The sequence below is a fragment of the Hibiscus syriacus genome, unplaced genomic scaffold (genome assembly GCF_006381635.1).
Source record: "Hibiscus syriacus cultivar Baekdansim isolate YM2019G1 unplaced genomic scaffold, ASM638163v2 tig00110890_pilon, whole genome shotgun sequence".
Lineage (NCBI taxonomy): Eukaryota > Viridiplantae > Streptophyta > Magnoliopsida > Malvales > Malvaceae > Hibiscus > Hibiscus syriacus.
In genome coordinates this window covers 15,730,005-15,748,895 of record NW_024062900.1, presented here as the reverse complement: position 1 = coordinate 15,748,895, position 18,891 = coordinate 15,730,005, and positions in this window count along the sequence as shown.

The window sequence follows — 18,891 nt, the reverse complement described above, 5'->3', positions numbered from 1 at the left end:
TGCTATTAGATCCTACGTTTTAGGCTAATATATTAATGTTGACCCCACGACTATAGCCTCACGTTTTGGGTTAGATGATGATGGGTTATTTAATGAAAATGAAAATGTGGATTATCCCTACATTCCAAATGCTAGTGTTAGTACCCTTCGTTCTCATCACGATCGTTTTCTTCATTTGATGATATCGTGGTGGTTTCGACCATCCGCGGGTAGGTACTCCACTCTTCATGCTAGGGATTTATTGTGGATGTATTGTATCAAGAACAAAATCAAAATAAATCTGCCCCACATTATTTTTATCCAACTAGTAGATATCATAAACATTGTTCCTTCAAAACATGTAGAAACGTTAGTTTATAGATGTCTTCTTAGTAACCTCTTTATCAAACTTGGTCTAGACGTCTCTCTCGATAATCCCATTCCTCTCCAAAACCCAATCAATCTAACCTCATTAAAGAAAGCCGAGTGTAAATAGGATGAGGAAACCGGTCAAAGGGTCTTTAGACCCGGTAAGCAAACTCCGGGAGCTAGTTCCTCACGAGCTGCTCTTAGCTCCTCTCGTGCTCCTCCTCCTCCTCCGGCTCCAGCTGCTAACGATGATCATGAATTTCAACAGCTTATGCAAGACATAGATGATCACGTACCCGATGATGAGCCTGTACCGGAACCAGCTCCACAAGAGGATCAAGTACCTCCATATTTTCGTTAGTTTTTGGAGACATTTGATCTACGGTATGCTTCCATCGAATCCCACTTGACAACTACTCATGAAGCAGTAAATCAACGCTTAGACATTTTGGAAGCTCGACAGATGGAGTTTCAAAGGGAGATGCTTGCACGTATGGATGCCCTCTCTCTTGAGATGTAAGCCAGATTTCTTCCTCCGCCTCCCGATCCTTCTATGGACGAGTAGATCTTGTTTTGTTTTGGATCATCTTTGAACTTTTATTGTTAAAACATTTTGAATACTTTGGGGATTATTGTTTTCTTTGGATTGTTTGACTTTTTTTGGAGATATGATTTGGATGTTATATGGATTTTAAACTTATTATATATTGGATTAGTTTGAATTTTCATTTTAAGCTTAATGTTTATTAATTTTTTTCATCATTTCCATATTAGTTGCATTATGACCAATTTACCATGTCACATTGATTATGAATATTGATTATGAAACTAATGGCTAATCTCTCTTTTGATTTTTGATCTTAGCAGCTTAAGCTATATTTCAATGTTTAATCAATTGTCTATGTTTTTTTTTCAAAGCCTTCTTTCACTTGGTTTTTGAGTCTTTTTGATTTAACAAAAAGGGGGAGAAGTGTTAAGTGTTAAAATGTTTTTAAAAGGGGAGAAGTGTTATAGTAAGAGGGAGTAATTTCAAACTTGATTTTCAAAATAGTTTTTCAAAGAAAATCTTAAAATTACTCAAGTGTTTTTTTATATCAAAAAGGGGGAGATTGTTGAAAACATTTTTGTGTTTCGATATAACAAATTAAGTTTAAATGAATTTTAAGATTTTACAAATGATTTTCTAAGTATATTAGATTTAATTAATCCAATATCAAATTATTACTCCAAGTCTTTCAAGTTCAAATTCAAACCTTACTAAATGTGTAAAATTGTGTTTTATACTTAATATATTTTTGAAACAAATTTCACAAAGTATTTTGAACCAAAATCAAGCCTAAAATCAATTTTTTCAGAGTGATGCACCAATCCATGCATCGATGCACCATGAATTAAATTGAACATCGAATGCATTTGATGCATCGATGCACTCTGGCTATTTTGAAACATCGAATGCACTTGATGCATCGATGCACTCTTAGTGCACCGATGCACTAAGGGTCCAACGGTTAAAATATTTGAATTTTACACTGATGCATCGATGCACCATGGGTATGCATCGATGCACTGACGCTCCTAACTGAATTTATTAATCGTTTTCACACTTAAATGGCTATATTGACTCCACTAAGCATCCCCAACGTTCAAAATCAGTTGAAGGTGTATTTAAACAAGCTTAGAAGCCATTGATCGAAAATAAGAAACAACAAGAAACTATAATCAAGAGAGAATCAAAGAGAAAGCATCAAACTCATTGTTTGAGCACTTCAAGCCTATTTTTCATTCAATATTCATTTTGCTTTCAAGAACACTACTTGTACTCAATTGTATTCATTCTTGAGTGTTCTTTTCTTTGTTCTAGAATTGTGCAAACAATTTACCTTGTGAGGATTTCCTTGTAAGTTTGCAAATTTGTAATCTTATCTTTGGGAAAAAGTGTTCTCAAGAATTGGGGTATATTATTGAGGGTGTTGTAAGGTTATCTCTTTGGCCTAAAAAGAAAGAACAAATTAGTAAATTTGTTGGAAAATCCTTAGTGTGGATAGCTAAGGTAGTGGACGTAGACTTTGGTTGAGAAAGTTGAACCACTCTAAATCGCTGTGCAAATCTTTTCAATTTTTTGCAAAATCTTCCACCAAAGTTTTAATTGCCAATTCACCCCCCCTCTTGGCCGATTCCGTTGATTAATTAACTCAACACTTCTTTTGCTTAATCTTTCTTGTCATCATTAGAAAACTTGCTTTTCATTCTTTTAGTTTTTCAACTACATTTTCCCCTTAATACATCCTCCTAATGAAACTTATTATAAAAATAGTAGCATCAGCTCTTGTCACTCAACATCATAAATCAATCAAATTCCTTATCAATCTCTAATTGCCTTGCAATAATAATAAAACTTTAATTATATCTCCACTTGACTACCTCTTAAACTTTTTAATACATATAAATCATTCTTTATTTCTCTGACTATATCTACTTGAACAATAAACATAACCTTTATTATATTTGATCCCTTAAACTCCATATTTTTCATTTCTTTATCCCCTTATCCTTTTATAATCAAGATCTTCTTATAACATAACTAAATCATATCTTTCTTCCATACTCTCATACCTTGTTCACATCACTAATACTTATCCCTGATTATATATTATCGCCTCTTTATAACTCTGATAATCCACGCTTCTTGCACAAATATTAATCCTTGTAAAATCCTTATTCCAATTAAAATACCAATATCCCTTTTTACCACCTTATACTTTTCTATCAATCCTTAACTTCCCTTAAACATACGAATCCTTATCTCCTTCACTACATCACTTTCATATAATCAAATATACAACCATATTCAAATCCACGCCATACTTAATTAATTTACCCTGACATATCTTCTAATCCTTTAACTCAAATACACTTACTATCGCATAACTTCGTTCATCAACACTAGTTCTTCCAATTGGGAATGTAAACATTTATCGAACCATTTATATACATTCTTTTCAATCAGAATTAACCCGTAAATAATTTACTTGACTCTTCAAACTCACCTTTTTACTTATTCACATTGCAATTTCCTGGATTCAAACTCAAGTATTGCAACTTCCTTTATCTTATAAACCAATCATCGATGTACCCATTCTTAAATTCTTACAAAACAATATTTATATTATTTGATCCATTTAAAATACTCCTTATACTTCACTTTACATAATTTCTCACAAAACCTTTAATCCAATCCATTACTTTCATTTCTAAACTTAACTTCATATCCATTTTTAACTCTTTATTTAATCTTGCAGTACCAAACCCTACTACTTAAGTGTGTCTGGCTTTCATCATATTTGATCCTTTGACATGAATTAAAACTAATTCCTTTAACTTATCAAATTGCACTCTTATCCATACACATTACGATTCCCCTATTTCAAATTCATAAACTCTGGCTTCATACATCTGATAAACTTGTCGTCGAATAATTATCCTTGATCTTTTATAAAATAATAACCATATCACTTGTTCCTTTAATGTTCTTATGGTGACACTTATCCACCATATTCTATCTTATTCACAAAATGATAAAACTACTTCATATAACTTTTCTGATTCAAAACAGTAAAGACCATCTAACATTATTCTAACTTGTTTTCAACATTCCAAAAACAACATTCGATCTTATAAGACACTTCCTGAGGTGTCCACTCTTCATCCTACCTGGCTAGGGCAGGTGAATTGCTATCACAATCAGGAATATCACCTCTCACTTCATTTTGAAGTTATCATAATCATACTTCTATTATAACTTAACAATCTAATTCTATTCACAAGACATCACACTCCTTACAATATCATATCAGAAATTTTCACTTTGTGTTGACATGTACACATTTCAAAACTTATTTAACTTCGGTTTAAGCCTAGAATCGGCTAAACCTTAGCTCTGATACCATTAAATGTAATACCCCAACCCGTATCCGACGCAGATCCGAGTCTGAGATGTCACATTTGCTTTTCAAAGCGTATTTCCATTACAAACGGATAAATTTAAATTCACATTTCAAGAAAATGAATATTTTACAATAATTAAATCAATTGGTTTACAAAACATATCAGAGCATATTCAACTCAATTCTATTAGTACATGTCAACTATATTCAAAATAACAAAATACATCTAAATCATTTATTTTCTGATATGAAATTCGTAAGGAAGATGCTAACGTGTCTTGCTCCTCTAAGCTTTTCTTCCCGCTTTCCAGAACATATATGTGAAACACTCACACGTTAAGTGGAAGACTTAGTGAGACATTAAACTTATAAAGAAAACTCTACACTACTTAAACATGTATGAACATATTATCTCATGATGTCACACAAAATAATATAATATTATATATATAATAAAATGTACACATAAACACATCACACATTAATTTCATCCCTATCTTTATTCCACTATCATTATTATTATCATTTCTATCGTTTAATCATACTCTCTTATGCCTAACCTTTTTAATCAACATATGACTCATTTAACTAAACAACACACACATCATCATATAAATCATATAATACAATTCATATCACCAAAGCATATACATCACATGTAATATATTTATTATTATCTCTTTGTTAGCCCATGCACACATGTGAGAACTACAAATATGTGAGTCTATAGAGGTTGTGCACATATGCTGTCACCACAACCCGTATAAAATCCCACTAAGGGCACTTAGACTTTGTCCCGAAGGACCGCGTAGAAATGTCCCGAAAGACCACTATGTCCCGAAAGATCACATATCACATATGTCCCGAATGACCACTCCTTAAGAACCATATATATTATACAATGGACCAAATAAGTGTACCGAAGTACCACATATATATTCCACAGAATTACATATATGTCCCGAAGGACCACGTAGAACCCTCGACTCTTGGCATGCGAACTATACCTCTAGCTCTCATGATACATAATACGGGCATTATCATTTATCTTATAACACATCCATACATTCATATAACATAGCTCTTTATCACATTTTTATATGATCATATAGGCATATTCACATATACACCTAATCACGTAGTTTATATTCATGTAATTCCTGTCACTTCTCATATGATTTCATATTCATATGTCACATATCTCATATCACTTTGTATGGTTTCACATAAACATATATATCATATCTTGTTCACATATATTTCCCATATAACGTATATCATATTATTCATATCTTATTCTTATATCATCTATGTATATATCATCTATATTCATTCACATAATCTCTTGTGTTCATATATCACATATTAATATCATTCATTATGTCAATATCATATAACTTATATAAACATATATATCATTTATACTGGTTCCTATGTCTTATCACACTAGCATATATTCATACAAATCATGTCACACATACAATAACATATAACTCATACACTCATAACAAACACATGCTCATGTTCATGAATTCATGCATAATACTATAGGAAATAGACTTGACGCAAGTCTTATTTCCCTTAAACATCATATATCAACTAATATACACTCACCTAGCCTCACTAGTCAATACCCATCTCTTATCTCTTTATCGATGACTATTGGTTGTCGACTTGTCCAGATTTTGCTCTTGATCTATATCTACACGAATACAAAATTTAATGAATGTTGAGATTCGAATTACTTGATATGATTTATTTCAATATAAACCAATTAAAACTCCAATTTCAATTATCCAACTTTAGTGGTATCGGTACCACCCTCACGGTACCGATACCTATATGCTAGGGTACCGATACCCTACCCAGGTATCGATACCAAAATTAGCTTCGATGTTCCCCCTGTATCAATACCTTCCACATAGGTATCGATACCTCTTCCATAGGGTATCGATACTGTTCATACAGGTACCGATACCCCTTGAATCATATCCTTGTAATTTGCCTTGTAGTATCGATACCCACTCAACAGGTATCGATACCCATAGCCCAAATTTTCCTTTTTAAGCCCTAAAATTCACTCTAATTCATCCAAACATTTCATACTTTAACCCATTCATATTCTTAACTCAAATATATATACTTAAATCCATTTATACTCAACCAACACATCTTTACCTTCAAAACTCTATCCTATATATGGAATTCAAGAATTATACCAAAATTTCAATGTGTTCTAAACTCATTTCTATTACCTCTAACTTCTTAATCATTATTATGACAAGTCAAATTCATAATTAGAACTTCAAAAACCTCTTCATACTAACAATTCATTTCTTTACCCTTTTAACAATTTCCTTTCTAATTCTCTCTTCTTGTCGTTTTGATCTTATTTAAGATTTCCTTAAGCTTATATAATACCCAAAGAATCAAAACCCACTTAGAAATTCAAGAAATCAACAATTAAAATCAAACTTACCTTTGCTATGGTAACTCACGGCTGAAGAGGAAGAGGAAGAGAACTCTAGCGATTTCTTTCTTTTTGCTTAACTCTCCACGTGTATATAGCCCATAAAGGAAAGAAGTAAAAAAAAATCTTTATTACAAAATGACCATTTTACCTTAATTTTTTCATCTTTACTAATAAATCCTACTCACATAATTTCTAATTAAATCCTTGAATTTTTAACTTATTTCTAAATTAAGTATAAAACTTTCAAAATTCACATTTTAATCACTAGCCCTGATTTTGGGATGTTACAAGAAGAATTCATAAGATTAAGGAACTTACTAGAGGTCAGAAGATCAAGTTTAAGGGGGTGTTTGATCATAAACTTGATCCATTATTGGAGCCTTAACCCACACCCAAACTAATTTGATGTCATTGCTTATATCAATTTAAGTGAAGATGTCATTGCTTACATCAATTTAGTTAGGTGAGAGTTAGGTATTTGTCTCATTTTTTAATGGTTTAAATTAGTTTATTTGTGTGGTGTAGGATTGTTCTTAAGTAGTATAAATACTCCTCCCCATTTTAGTTTAGGCATCAATAAAAATTAAGAGCTTCTAAGTGAGTGAAGAAGCAAAGTCTTAAAAAAGTGAGTCTTGTATGTTAACCAAAGAGCCGACTGCGAACAAAGGAGAGAATAATGCCACAACTGTTGAATTGCAGAAGGAATCAGATGAGGTAATTCAGAGAATAACCTTTTTGGACCTTGGATGGTGGTTGACAGAAGGAGAAAAAAATGAGGACTAACTTCTAAAAATGGAAATAATCGAGCTAGTGTAACATTTGGATCCCATGTCGAGCCTATTCAGGTTAATGAAATTAGAGGTGAAGTTTAAAATGTTGAGAGCGAGATTGTTCCTTCTCAGACGAGTCCAAGTGATAATGCTACTGCCTCAAACACGTAAATAGACAACGGGAAAAGTACTACCAAAGTGGTGCACAAAAATACGACATATATGGTTTCCAATCCGAAGAAAAAGTCTAAGATTAATCAAGCGAAAGGTAATAATGCAACGGTTATACCCCTGGTAAATGGGCAGGATACACACGTGAAATCTCAAAACCAGCTATTTCCAAGGGACAACACAAAGCTGTCACAATTATTGAAGGAGGTGAAGGCAAAGAGAAGAACTCCGCATTGAGAAACACTCAGACTCGAAACCCGCTAGAAAAGTGGTAATGGAATAGTTGTATTGGGGATTGCAAATAGGGAAAAAGATTAAATCCAGTATCACTTTGAAGATATCTCTCGAGGAACTTGTTCAACATATATCTAATCGGTTAAATTACCTAGTTTAAGGGATACATCACTTGTTCAATCTCGGTATGGTGATATTGCTCAATCGTCTTAATTTTCTCATTTATTTGGAAGAGGTGGACGAGGATTTAATGGATAATCAACCCGCTAATATGGAAGTGGGGGATGAACCTAGAGGAGGTTCGACCATTAATGTTCAGTAACGTTCGGTTTCGTTGTCTTATTTTTGTTTTATGGATAAGTTCATGTTTTGGAATTGTCAAAGGGCTGCTAGTGTAGCTTTCAGTAATACCTCGTGTATCAATTATTATTCAACTAAACTTCAATATATAGTACACTGTACAAGCAATAACACAAGAGCTAGAAATAACTGCTCCTAACTAACTCTCTAACAGCCTACTAACCAACTTCTAACAGATTAACTAATATCAGTTATCTCAACACTCCCCCTCAAGTTGGTGGGTGAAAAACATTTAAAACCCCTAACTTGACTAACAAGTACTCGTGCTGTTGTGTACCAAGTGCTTTGGTCAAGATGTTTGCAGGTTGTTCCTTTGAGGGTACGTGTTCAGTTACAATAAACCCTTCTTGAATCTTGTCTCTAACAAAATGGCAATCAATTTCAATGTGCTTCGTTCTCTCATGGAAGACTGGATTAGAAGCAATCTACAATGCAACTTTACTATCACAAAACAACTTGGCTGGTTGATCATGTTTCACTCCTAATTCACTCAGCAGTCCACTTAGCCAAACTAATTCTGCTATAGTCATAGCCATACTTCTATACTCAGCTTCAGAAGAAGAACGAGCCACTGTGTTCTGCTTTTTTAACTTCCACGAAACCAAGGAATTGCCAAGTTTTATACAATACCCTGTAACATATTTTCTTGACATTGGACAAGTTACGCAATCAGAATCACAGTAAGCAACCAAGGCACATGTACTAGAGAAGTCTAACAAAATTCCCTGCCCTGGGTTTTTTTAACATACCGCACAATTCTCAGGGCTGCTTCCATATGTATATTTCCAGGCTTATGCATAAACTGGCTTAAATACTGAACTGAATAGGTTATGTCAGACCTAGTGTGAGTCAAGTAAATAAGCCTACCTATTAGCCTTTGAAACTGTGTCTTATCAACCATATCTTCTACGTTTTGCTTCAAGCTTTCAGCATCCGAGGCAACCACGAAGTTCTTATTTTGTTCTAAAGGGGTTAAAGCTAGCCTTGCTCCCCCTGCCTTGATATCTTTTATTAATTCTAGAGCATACTTATGTTGGTTTAAGACAATTCCTTTTTTGATCGTAACACTTGAAGCCCAAGAAAGTACTTTAATTCACCTAAGTCTTTCATCTTGAACTTAGAATTCAATGTGCATTGAGCTCTTCAATCATATCAGTATTACTCCCAGTAATCAATAAATCATCTACATACACAAGCACAATGACCAACTTCCCTACTCCTCACCTCGTGAACATCAAATAATCATGCATACTTTATTGAAACCCTGTTAATATAAGTTCTTCAGACATCTTCTTGTTCCATTGTCTAGAAGCCTGCTTGAGTCCATACAAAGACTTTTGCAACCTACAAACCATATGCTTCCCCTGGCTGGAAAAGCCTTCAGGCAACTGCATATAAACTTCTTCAACCAAATCTCCTTGCAAGAATGCATTGTGAACATTCATTTGCCACAATGTCCAGTTAAAAATTGAAGAAAGAGCCAAAACCAGTCTCACAGTGGTTAGTTTAGCAACAAGGGAAAAGTCTCCACATAGTCAACTCCCTCATTTTGATTATATCATTTAGCCACCAACCGAGCCTTGAACCTTTCCACCTCACCCGAAACATGATACTTGATTTTGTAAACCCACTTGCAGCCAATGGGAACCTTACCAGAGGGGTAAGGTACCACAGTCCAAGTATTATTCAACTCTAATGCTTGAATCTCTTCTTTCATGGCCTGCTGCCATTGGGGATTTTGACAAGCTTCTCGATAGGTGGTGGATTCATGAAAATGAGAAATGGAAGCTAAAAAATGCTGAGTATGGGAGGGTAAATGAGAATAAGAAATATAGTTAGAAATAGGGTAAGTAGTAGAGGATGAAGTGGATTGGCAAGTGCAAACATAATCTTTTAACCAAGTCGGAGGCTTAGAGACACGAGTGAGTCGTCTAGACAAAGGAGAACTCTGAGCTAAAGAAGGAATACCATCTTGAGAAGAATTTGATGATTTTTTAAGAGAGATAATAGTGTCACTTTTTAATTTCAACAAGTGCACCCAAGTCATGCAAGTAAAGTCATCAACAATAGTTAAAAAATACCTATGACCAATATGTGTAACAATTCTATAGGGACCCCATAAGTCTATATGAATAAGACTAAAAGGTACTTATTAAGAAGTAAGGCTAACAGGAAATGGGAGTTTAGTTTGTTTTGCTAAAGGACATATAGGACAAGCTTGAAATCCAATTTAACAGAATTAAACAAGGGTAATTTGTTCATAGTTGAAACAACAGCATGTCCTAAACGAGAATGCCAAATGCTTGTATTATTATTAGAAACATTTGTTATACATTCATATAACGCATGACCAAAATTATAAAAAAATCTGAATCACAAGACATGCTAGGAGAAAAATTAGAACAAACACATGTAGATGACAAACCAGTAGGTGAAGCCAAGGACTGAAAAAATAGAGCCCTCTAAATTCTTTACCAATCCCCTTCATCCTTCCACTTTAGAGGTCTTGCAAAATACAAAAGTCAGGATAAAAAGTAACAGAACAGTGCAGGTCACGGGTAAACTTTGAAATGGAGAGTAAATTATGAGAGAAATTCATAACATATAACACATTAGTCAATTTGGTGGTTGAATCTAGGAAACAAGAGCCAACATATTTGATTGGGACAGTTTGACCATTAGGCAATTGAATTGACCGTGAGGGACATAAGACAGGAGATTGCAAGCATTGAAAATCAGACAATATATGATCTGTAGCACCTGTATCTAAGACCCAAGTCAATGATTTACTAGAGGCAGGTAAACAACTACCAACAATACCTGCAAGATTCACAGAGGAATCAACCGAAGCAGCAGATGAGAGAAGACTAATGATCTGGTCATACTGCTCCTGAGTGAAGGTAGGTGCCAAGGAAACATAGGAATTCGACTTGTCAAGGGCTCCAACAGGATCAGAAACAAACTACCGCAACTTGCGCATTCTTACGTTTAGAAAACTTGAAATCGGGTGAAAACCCTATAAGACGATAGCAACTATCTCATTTATTACCTTTGATCTTGCAAAAGTCATAAATACCTTGAAACCGGCGATGATCAGGTGTCCCAGAGCTTTTAGAATAGAACACCGAGGAATCAGGACTTGGCACAGCAGAGATTTGAACCCGATGAGACTCCTCTTGAGCAATCATGGAGTATGCCTGTTTCACCGAAGGAAGAGGCTGCATCAGTAGTATTTGGCTCCGAATGGACGAATAGGTCTCATTCAAGCCCATGAGAAACTGAAGAAGTTGTTACTGGGAAATATGCCTGGAGTTCTGCTGCGAACTCACACACTCATAGGACACAGTCGGCACAAGCGTAACATACTCATCCCACAACATCTTTAATTTTGTGAAATACGTTGAGATGCTCAACTGACCTTGAGATATTGTAGCTATTTCACGATGAAGGAAGAAAATTCGGGATCCATTCACCTTATCAAAGCGCTCCTATAGATCGTCCCAAACTGAAGTCGCATTTGAGGCAAAGACAATACCAGCTGAGAGCTCCTTACTCACGGTGTTGAGAATCCAGGACAGCACGATAGCGTTGAACCTCTCCCATTGAGGATGCAAGTCAGGATCATAACTTTCCTTCTGGGAAATACCATCAATGAAGCCGAGCTTGTTCTTCACCAACAGCGCTACACGCATCGATCTGCTCCAAACACTGTACTTCTCCAATCTGACTAATTGATGGGAAATTAGCGGAGTGCTTGGAGTATCTGATGGATGCAAGAAAAGTGGATGATTGAAATTAACCACGGCTGAATCGTTTAGTGGAGGAATTGCAGTGGAGAACGACAAACAAAATCCCTAGGAAAGAAATTTGGGAATGAGACCAAAGAAGAGGAGAGCTGTTGTGGAAAGGAGGTCGAGCCACACCACTCGGTTTAGAGATGGGCCAGGAAGAAAAAACAAAAAAAGGGGCCTGGAAACTGATACCATGTTAAAATAATGCCTCGTGTATCAATTATTATTCAGCTAAACTTCAATATATAGTACACTGTACAAGCAATAACACAAGAGCTAGAAATAACTACTCCTAACTAACTCTCTAACAGCCTACTAACCAACTTCTAACAGATTAACTAATATCTATTATCTCAACAAATCGTTTGTTAGTGATTATCGTCCTTGTATGGTGGCTCTACTTGGGACTCGGATTTATGGAAGGAATGATGATAAGTTGGTGTCGAGGATGGGTTTTGTTAATTTCTTCTGAGTTGAATCTCATAGTTTTAGTGGTGGCATATGGTTGCTTTGGAATGATTCAATGCACACGGATATCACTCATATCTCAAATCAATTTATCAATGAAACTATTCAGAATAGTTTGGGAGGATCCAAGATTCAATTTACTGCAATTAATGCAAGCCACTATGCTGTAAAGCGAAAGCATATTTGGAGTCAATTGGAAAATATTAATCTCGGTCTGAATATTCCTTGGTTGTTGGCCGGTGATTTTAACGTTATTTTGTCACCAGAGGAATGTAAAAGTGGGAGTTCTCAGCAAGGTAGTGGAAGTTGACTCTTTGCTGAGTTTATCTTTAATCAGGGACTGTCTGATTTGGGTTTTCGGGGTCCCCCGTACACCTGGTCTCGGGGAAACCTCTACCAACGGTTGGATAGGTGTTTGGGGAATACAAAATGGTTATCTACTTATCCTGAAGTTTTGGTGTCTTATCTTGAGAGGATTGGTTAGGACCATAGGCCCGTGCTCGTTCACTTACATAAGGATCATCCGGATCATGGTAATCATCCTTTTTTGTTTATCAACGTGTGGTAATCGCATCCCCAATTCAAGAAGTTCCTTATGTCAATTTCGAATATGAATGATTCTTTGATTTGTGTTCTTGATATATTCCAATCCGAGGTGGTTTTGTGGAATAACAACATTTTTGGTCATATAGGGACCCGTAAATGGAACATTCAGACTTGTCTACGTGGAATTGAGAGGGCTCTGACTAAAAATCATTTTGCATGCCTTGTTTCCCTTGCTAAGCAGCTTAAGTCCGAGCTTAAGGTCGTATTAGAGCAAGAAGAGGGCCTTTGGTGTTAGAAAGCTTGTTTGGATTGGGTGATGTACGGTGACCGCAATACACGGTTCTTTCATGTTTCGGTTATGATCCAAAGATGAAAAAACAACATAACGACTCTTTGGCATGAAGATGGTACTTGGTGTTATGATGATGAGGAACTACCTAAGATTTCCATTAAGTTCTATAAAAAACTTTTCTCTACTGGTATGCATCAATCTCCTATTTACTCGACTGAAGGATATTATCTGAAGATTTAAAACTCGGCTAAAGATGGTCTTACTTCTCCCGTCAGTATTGAGGAAACTCGTAGAGCAGTTTTTGACATGGGAGAGTCTAAGGTGGTGTTTGTTTTTGTAGAGGTAAAAGGTCTGCAGTCTGCGGACCACATCTGCAGCAGAAGAGGTAGACCAAAAGTCTGCAGTCTGCAAGAAGAAGACTGTTTGTTTTTTAACATCTGCAGACTGCTAAAATGAACTGAAATATAAATAAACCACTTTTTTAACTTAAAAGAGTTTTGCAATACTGATATTTAAATAATTTTAGTTTTACAATACTGAAATTTAAATAATCCATACAACTACAATAATAAATTATTTAAAATAAATCAATCCATATTTTAAAATAAATCAATCCATACTAATAAATTATTTAAAATAACTCAATCCCTACAACTACAATATTAAATCAATCTATACAAATAAATTATTTAAAATAAATCAATCCCTACAACTACAATAATAAATCAATCTATACAAATAAATTATTTAAAATAAATCAATCAATACTAATAAATTATTTAAAATAAATCAATCCATATTTTAAAATAAATCAATCCATACTAATAAATTATTTAAAATAAATCAATCCATACAACTACAATAATAAATCAATCCATATTTTAAAATAAATCAATTCATACTAATAAATTATTTAAAATAAATTATTTTAAAATAAATCAATCCATATTTTATAATAATTTATTTTAAAGTAAATTATTTTATAATAAATTATTTTAAAATAAATTATTTTAAAATAAATAACCTTATTAAATTATTTAAAATTATTTTAATAAATAACTATATTTTATAATTGTTCTTGAAGAGGTTTGAAGACCTTCGAAGACATAAAACCAAGTCTGCACCAAGAAGAGCTCGCGCAGACGTTTGAAGAGGTTCTGTCTTCTAAAAAAACAAACAGTCTGCGAAGCCTAACGTCTGCGCGTGGTCTGCGTGACGTAGACATAAAAGATTTGAAGAGTTTGCACAGTGAAAACAAACACCACCTAAGGCTCCTTGGGTTGACGGTATGAATGCAAGGTTTTACCGGAATAATTGGGACATTATCGATGATACTGTTTGTGATTTCATTAAGTAAAATCTTGAATCTGGGATCATTCCAACTGAGATCAATCGCACGCTGCTGGTTCTTTTACCGAAGGTTCCGACTCTGGAGAGTGGAGACTATGAGCCATTTTCGTTTTATGAGTCTTTGTACGGGGAGCTATAAAATTGTGTCCAAAATCTTAGTGAACAGAATCAAGGCGTTCCTTCCTGATTGGGTTTTGGACAATCGAGCAAGTTTCATACCTGGGCACTCAATCACAGATACTATCGTGATTACTCAAGAAATAATTCATATCATGCAAAAGAAGAAAGATAAGCGAGGTTGGATGGCTCTCAAAATAGATTTGGAAAAAGTGTACGATAGATTGTAGTCACACTTCATAGATGGTACTCTCATTGACATTGGTATACTTGATTCTTTATGTCTCTTAATTATGCAATGCATTACTACCGTATCTTCTCAGGTTATTTGGAATGGGTTGATCATCGAGTGTTTCAGACCTTCCCGGGGAATTCGACAAAGAGATCCTTCATCCCCTTATATTTTGTTCTGTGCATGGAACGACTATCTCAGACAATTCAGAATACTATCAATCGGCGCAGCTGGAAACCCTTTAGAACTTCAGCAATGGGGCCTGCCATCTCCCACTTATTTATTTTATAGATAACATGATACTATTTGCAGAAGCGTCCACTGAGCAAATGGCATTTATCCGAGGTGTGTTGGATGATTTTTGTGAAGCCTCTGGTCATAAAGTTAGTTGCACTAAAACTACGATTTTCTACTCCAAAAATGTTCCTACTGATAAGAGAAAATATCAGCGGTGGGTTTAGATACTCTGAGGTAGATGACTTAGATAAATACCTTGGTGTCCCGTTACTTCACTGTAGGGTAACGACAAAATATCAGTGGATTTGAATGACGTCCGGAGCAATATCATTTAATCAATTGGGTCTGGGAAGGAAATTGATTTCTGGCGGGACTCTTAGCTTCGGGATATTGAGCCTCTAATCAATTATGTTGCTGCTGAGAATATGTCCTAAATCTTTAATGTTCCGAATAAATTGGAGGACTTCATGACCCTTGATATAACGAGTCGGATTACTATTAATTAGCAGAATGGATCATCATTTGCTAAAAATGCGAAAGAGTGGAATTTGATGCTTACTGCAATCATTTGGAATCTCTAAACCTCTCGGAATGCTAAGGTCTTCAGCTCTCCAATGGATGGTGAAGATTCGGTTATTGTTGGAAGTGCCCGTCTTGTTGAGATGATGGAACATAACAGGTTGAAGGGTACAACAACCTCAGTTAACTTACTTTTTACGAACTAATAATTTAGTTGGATATAAATTAAAGATTAAGCATTTATTTGAGTTAGAAATTTATTTGAACGTAGAAAGAAACTTATTTAAATAAAATGAAGAAATCCAATAACTTATATTTAATCATGTGCTTAATTTAATGTAAATTGAAATCTGAACATGAGAACATAAAGTAATTCATTGCAAGAGTTCACCACTGAGTCATGACAACCGAGTGGCCAGTGTTTCTGAGTTTACTTTCCAAAAATAATGATAAATGATATTGACAATAATACCCATAAGCAAATCCATCCAAACCAACGGGGAATGTCTCAGGAAAGGCGGGTTAATATACGGCTAATATACAGCATTACCGGATACATTAAAATGTATTTAATAAATTCGGTTTAGCGGTACCTATTATGTTGACAACTAATAATGTTTTAGGTAGAAAATATGAAAAACTATTAAAAAATTTGGTAACCGGTAAACTTTGGTTATCGGTAAGTATCTATCCTTTTTATAAAAGTGTCCATACGTTTAACATATCAAGTAAATTTTACCGGTTTTGTCATAATGAATCTGGTTTTGTCTTATTTTTACCTGTTATATTGTAAATTATCTATCCTTTTTATAAAAGTATCCATACTTATTTCACTGTGAAAATATATTTATTATTATCTTTAGTTAATATTGTTAAATTTAAAATCTAAATAATATTTTATAAAATATCAAAACAATCAAATAATTTTTTGTGTAAATGAAATTATTAAATTAATATTGTAGGTGGAAAACATGAAACACTATTAAAAAAATTGAAACATAAATTACATAACTTTCAAAAAAGTATATATCATTTTTATAAAAGTGTCCATACTTATTTCACTGTTGAAAACATATTTATTATATATTTGGTTAATATTTAAATTTAAATTCTAAATAATATTTTATAAAATATCAAAACAATCAAATAAAATTTTGGTAAATTAAATTATTAAATTAATATTGTAGGTGGAAAACATGAACACTATTAAATAAATTGAAACATAAATTACATAACTTTAAAAGCAGTTTTAAATCCTAAAAAGTGTCGATACTTTTAAAAAATATATCGATCCAAAAGATATACCAGGTAAAAATATGATAAAACCGGTAACAAAATGATAAAACCGGTAAATTTAAAAGTGTCGATACGTTATATAAGGATCGACACTTTGTGAATTTAAAAGAGAAGCAGTTATAGCGCCTATAATGTGTCGATACTTTAAAAAATATATCGATCCACAACGATATAACAGGTAAAAATATGATAAAACCGGTAATAAATGATAAAACCGGTAAAATGATACCGGATATATTGAAAGTGTCGACACTTTCGTAAGTACGTGTAATAAATTATCGACACTTTCAAAGAAATAGGTAATTATCCTTTCGAAAGTATCGACACCTGACATAAAAGTATCGACACTTTTGTATTTGTATCGATTAAATATAAATAACATATCCGATGAAAATATAAAGGCCATAGCTAAATATCCTCTGAAAAAAGATAGAACGGACGAGTTTTTGAAATCGAAGAGTAATTGTTGCTGCATTTCAGAAGGCGTTTCTAAAGCGAAGTTTGTTTGTTTGTTGCTGCAGTCGAATCGAAAAGTATGTTGTCGAAACCCTAATTTTTTATTATTACAGTAATCGCGATAGGGTTTTTTATGTGTTGTTTGGGGTTTTGGAGTAAGGAAGCATTTGGGACCGATTGCAGGTAGAAATAGATATTCAAGGAAAAATATAAATGTCGATACTTTTATTAAATATTATAGGTAGAAAATGATATTATAGGTTGTATAAATGTGCCGACACATTTTGGTGTGGCCATTCAAATTCTTTTGAAGAAAACCGTTTTACCACAAGAGTAGTTATCTATTTGTATATTGAAAAGTGTATGTAACAAATAATTTGATTTGCGTAAACTGATATATGAAGGAAAAATGGAGTCAATGGGTTGGAAAATTGTTGGTGGAGCAGATGACTTTGAAATTGAGGCCGAGACTCGAAAGCAACCAAAGGGTGGATATATGTACTTCTAGTAAGTATCAATGTCTTTTTGTTATTATTGTTGAAATGGTAATTGGATTAAAGTATCGATAAACTTTAAATTGATTACAAATTTTAAATGTTAACAGTATGGCCGAATGCAAAAGGATGAAGGGAGATGGCACACAGAGCGGTTCGGTATGTAAATGAAATTGACATTGAGTAGTATTAGTATTTAGTGTTAATGTATTGATTAAGAAACGTTTATGTTTAATATTAGGTGAAAAAAGATGTGAGGTCCAAATGGAATTCAATGAGTGATGCTGAAAAGGAACCTTACATCACACAGTCAAGGAATGATAGTAAAGAATACAAAGAACGGAGGAAAGCACATGAAAATAAGGTATTCATTAAACTTGTAAATACGTTGATACAAAATATATAAGAACTATAACATTATATATTGTTAAAAAATGTAGGAAGTTTCGACAAGGTGCAGCATTAAAAGGGTGAATTTATTAATTAAACACCTTAAGGAGAAGGGTCAGTTGAATGTGCTGGGAGAAATAGGTTTTGGATCGTTGATCGGAGTAAGGGATCGACCTATTCGGAGGGAATTGTGTCGATCCTTGATGGCACAATTTGACGTCAGTCAATGTATGGCTAAGTATGGTGATTATTCATTCCCTCTGGGGGTATCGACTGCTGCAGCCGTATTGGGGGTACAAACAAAGGCAAAAGTGTTATAGAAGTCTGTAGGAGTAAGAACTGGAAAGCACTTGCCTCCAAATATGGTTTGAATCATAAGGTGACATATACTGAAGTTGAAGAG